The sequence below is a fragment of the Palaemon carinicauda genome, chromosome 6 (genome assembly GCF_036898095.1).
Source record: "Palaemon carinicauda isolate YSFRI2023 chromosome 6, ASM3689809v2, whole genome shotgun sequence".
In the NCBI taxonomy this organism is placed as follows: Eukaryota; Metazoa; Arthropoda; class Malacostraca; order Decapoda; family Palaemonidae; genus Palaemon; species Palaemon carinicauda.
Window position 1 is genome coordinate 124,014,930 of NC_090730.1, and position 5,000 is coordinate 124,019,929.

The 5,000-nt window shown below is 50.6% G+C and overlaps 1 protein-coding gene across 1 annotated transcript in view; it reads left to right on the top strand.

Annotated features, from left to right (window-relative positions):
- LOC137643216 (DE-cadherin-like) overlaps nucleotides 1–5,000 on the top strand; it is a 184,242-nt gene that overhangs the window by 67,173 nt on the left and 112,069 nt on the right. The window lies entirely within an intron of this gene.

Sequence of the window (5,000 nt, forward strand, 5' to 3'; positions counted from 1 at the left end):
GCAGCCGGGTGCTACCTTGTGTAGTTGCCGGCCGGCAGTTACTGTCGGCCGGCACATGCATTTGAACCAGCGTTCTGCCGCCTTATAGCTCTTAAGTAGTATACTTTAGAGCTAGTTATGGTGAGTGCCGGCCGGCAAGTGCTGGCCGGCACATTACCTTCTATACTCTACCAGTATTCTTCAGTATAGTATATACTGTAGGGAGAAAACTATAGTATAGTATTGTTACAACACTGTGTTTTCTAACATTTTTGTGTTGTCTTGCACAGCCCTTTGGTGTTGCCTTACAGATAAAGAAAGTGAGTTCTTTCTTGTCTACTATCCGGTATTTTAAAATCATCCCTTAGGTGTGAGCTACACCTGTTTCCTCTGGAAATTTTTCATTGGTTGCTCTAGGACAGATTAACCATACGATTTTATTATCTGGAAGGTTGCAACAATTGACTGTGCGGGAAACACAAGTGTGTGTCTTTCCTTTCTGTTTTGTTATGCTAAACTGTGCATATCCAGTGATACGTAGTTCACTTGATACTCATGGAAATTTCTTCTCTTTACAAGAGGACCATCCGAAGTGCGGAAGTGTTTTCTGCAACGTGCGCAGCAAGAACTTCTGCGGACATGAGTTATGTAGGAGGCACGCAGCATGCGCTGTCTCCAAGGGTGATCTCCGGTATTGGGACCCTCAGGTATGTACCGTGTGCACTAACCTGGTTGCTGAGGCTTTTGATTCCCCTAGGACGGTGGAGTCAAGGGATATAGCAAGGGAGAAGCTTCGTACCTGGGTAAGGGGTTTCCAGAAGAACACCTCTGGACCTTATCTTCCAAGTGAGAAGATGAGGGCTTACCTTTTCCCCAGGGCATCAGCTAATGCAGTGATTCCCCAGCCTCAAGAGGAGATCCCCTTAGTTCAGATCCCGGTGGATGCTGAAGTCGCGGTCGCCTTGCAGGACATCCCGTTGGACGACAGGATGTCAGACGTGTCCAAGCGTCTGGAGGAGGACCTCCTGGCAGAAGGCCAGGATGAAGATCAGGCTCCAGACATTGTAGAGGAAGAGGTCGACGAGGTGTCGGCTGCTCCGGTTCAGGTCCCTAAACCTATTCCCTCAACATCGTCCGCTCTCCCAGTAGAGCTGGGACAGGCCCTCTCCTCCATCGTTGGAATGATCCAACAGATGCAGAAGGAGAATAATGAGAAGGCGGCTGCAATGGAACTGCAGATGCAGAAGCTTGCAGCATCACGTGGGCCCCAGAAGAGGCTCAACGTGAAAGACCTTCCCTTGTGCTCAGATGCTAACCCGTGGAGATATGCTGAGCACATGCCGATCACGGTCGGAAAGATCGTCATGTCGGATAAGTTGGGCTCAGTTCCCCTAGAGGAGGTGGAATTCTGGCCCAGCAAAGGGTCGTATCCGGACTGTTATGTCCGGTTGAGGGAGGAACCAGCTTCAAAGGAGGAGACAGAGCCGAAGGAGGTCATAGTGATGGACCATGCTAAGGCTCAAGCTTTGCTTTCATCCTCGATGAAAGAGAGGGGCTTCACGAACTCAAAGGTGGCTGCATTGAGTAAGAAGCACCCTTCCTTTGCATCCTCTCCTGCTAGAGCCTTCCCCTTTTTGCAGAAAGGGTTTGCGGCTGTGTTAAAAGCAGTCGAGGCTGGCAAGCCATGCCCCTCCTTGGAGGAGTGTAAACCCTTGTCGCTGGCCCTACCTATGGACCACAAGGACTGGAAGGACGTCCATCTTACCTTCTCAGTCGGGAAGTTGGAGGCTGATATTGCCGGACGTCAGTTCGGTGAGAACCTCCCTAAGCTGTCTGACTTTCTTTTGCGGAGGGAGCTCGAGACGAAAGAAAGACTGGCTGCCTCAATGTCTCTTCAGACCACTCTTGAGACGATGGCAAGTGACCCCAAGGTCCATGAGATGTTCATGGTAGTGGCCAAGACTCATCTGGCCACAGTGACGAAGGATCTTTACAGCTTCGTCAGGGCGAGGAGAGCTTGTAGGGAGTTTGTGTTCGCCTCGGCTGCGGTGAGGCACGAGCCAAGGAAACTAATCTCCTCCAACATTTGGGGCAAAGACCTTTTCCCAGCGAATCGGTCAAGGAGGTTGCTGATAAGGCCGCCACGGAGAATAGAAACCTTCTCCAGAAGTGGGGCCTGTCTATCAAGAGAAAGTCTTCCCCGGATGAGGGTCCCCAACCAAAGAGGAAGACTAAGAGGACTAGGCTACCCTCTCGGCCAGCCAAGCCATTTAGACAGCAACAGCAACAGCAATTGCCTATGCCTTCAGTGCCCCAGATGGTGGCACAAACCCCGACCACATTCCAGTGGGTACCCCAAGCCGTGTCGACACAGTCCCCGGCATTCAACCCAACGTTCGAAGGGCAGTCAACTTCCTTTCGAGCAAAGCCTAGAGGAGCAGCCAGAGGCTCGTCTAGGTGCCCCTCAAGGGGAAGGGGATTCAGGGGTGGTCGCGGTCAGGGAGGCAAGACCTCAGGACAGCAGTCAAAGTGAGTTGATACCGGTAGGAGGGAGACTTCAGAATTTTCGGGATCGGTGGACCTTCGATCCCTGGGCCCACAGCCTACTCAAGAATGGACTGGGCTGGAGCTGGTACAGCACTCCACCCCCGTGCCCTCGGTTTTTCCAACACTCCACCCCCGTTCTGGAGGAGTACATCCAAGAACTGTTGGAGAAAAAAGTGATCCGAAGGGTAAAGTCCATCAAATTCCAAGGGAGGCTGTTTTGTGTTCCCAAGAAGGACTCGGAAAAATTCAGAGTCATTCTGGACTTGTCGCCACTCAACAAGTTCATAGTGAACTGCAAGTTCAAGATGCTAACACTGCAACACATAAGGACCTTACTGCCCAAGAGGGCATTTACTGTCTCCATAGATTTGTCAGACGCCTATTGGCACGTTCCAATCAATCGCCGACTCTCCCCCTACCTAGGGTTCAAGCTACAATGAAGACTATACACCTTCAGAGCCATGCCATTCGGGCTAAACATAGCCCCAAGGATCTTCACGAAGCTTGCGAGCGTAGCTCTCAAACAATTACGCCTAAAGGGAATTCAGGTGGTAGCCTACCTGGACGACTGGCTGGTGTGGGCAGCATCCAAGACAGAATGCTTGCAAGCTTCCCTGCAGGTGATCCAGTTCCTAGAGTATCTAGGCTTCAAGATCAACAGAAAAAAGTCTCGACTTTCTCCATCTCAAAAGTTCCAGTGGTTGGGAATCCACTGGGACCTAGTGTCACACCAATTCTCCATCCCATCGAAGAAGAGGAAGGAGATAGCTGGTTCTGTCAAGAGACTTCTGGATTCCGAAAGGATATCAAGATGCGAACAGGAGAGAGTGCTGGGTTCTCTCCAGTTTGCTTCGGTAACAGACCCGGTGCTAAGAGCACAGCTAAAGTATGCAACCGGAGTTTGGAGAAGTTATGCATCAAACGCGCGAAGAGATCTGAGAAGACCAGTTCTGCTTCGTCTACGTACCCTTCTCAGGCCTTGGTCCCAAGCCAGACAACTAAAGAAGTCGGTACTTCTTCAGCCACCTCCCCCCTCGTTGACTATTCACACAGACGCCTCGAAGGAGGGGTGGGGAGGTCATTCTCATCAGAAGAAGGCCCAAGGGACTTGGTCCAATCTATTCAAGACATTTCACATAAACTTTCTGGAAGCTATGGCAGTGCTCCTTACCTTGAAGAAAGTCTCCCCGCGTCTCTCGATCCACATAAGGTTGGTGCTGGACAGCGAGGTGATTGTGAGATGCTTGAATCGACAAGGATCAAGGTCACCACCTCTCAACCAGGTGATGTTGTCCATCTTTCGACTGGCGGAAAAGAAGAAGTGGTACCTGTCGGCAGTTCACCTTCAAGGAGTCCGCAATGTGACAGCGGACACTCTATCCAGGTTCACACCGATAGAGTCGGAATGGTCCCTAGACGCAGGATCGTTCTCCTTCATCTTGAGTCAAGTCCCAGAACTGCAGATAGACCTCTTTGCGACGAAAAACAACAAGAAGTTGCCCCTGTACGTGTCCCCGTACGAGGACCCCTTGGCGGAAGCAGTGGACGCGATGTCCCTCGACTGGAACAGATGGTCCAGGATTTATCTGTTCCCTCCTCCCAACCTTCTGTTGAGGGTCCTCAACAAACTGAGATCCTTCAAGGGAGTAGCGGCAATAGTGGCCCACAAGTGGCCGAACAGCGTGTGGTTCCCTCTGGCATTGGAACTACGGCTGAAGTTTCTACCGCTACCAGATCCAGTTCTGACCCAGCGAGTCCAGAAGTCGACTGTCTGCGCTTCATTACAGAAAACCCGGACCCTGCAGCTCATGATTTTCTCTCCCTAGCAGTGAGAAAGCGTTTCGGGATTTCGAAAGACAGCATAGACTTCCTAGAGGAATATAAGTGCAAATCTACTAGAAGGCAATATGAGTCATCTTGGAGAAAATGGGTGGCCTTTGTCAAGGCGAAGAATCTGCAGGAGATCTCGACGGACTTCTGCTTATCTTTCTTCATCCACCTCCATGGTCAAGGGTTGGCAGCTAACACGATTTCAACGTGTAAGTCTGCTTTGACAAGACCCATTCTATATGCCTTCCAGGTCGACCTCGCTAACGAGATCTTTAATAAAGTTCCGAAAGCCTGCGCTAGGCTCAGACTTTCAGCACCTCCAAAGCCCATTTCATGGTCTTTAGATAAAGTTCTTCATTTCGCTTCACTGTTGAACAATGAGGAGTGTGCGTTAAAGGATTTGACCCAAAAAGTTATTTTCCTATTTGCACTCGCGTCCGGGGCCAGGGTTAGTGAGATTGTAGCCCTCTCGAGAGAGGAAGGTCGTGTTCAATTCTTGGATGGGGGAGAGCTGAACCTGTTTCCGGATCCTACGTTTCTCGCCAAGAACAAGTTACCCACCAACAGGTGAGGTCCCTATAGAATCTGGCCTCTGAAAGAAGATGCATCTCTATGTCCAGTAGAATGCCTAAAGGTCTATCTTC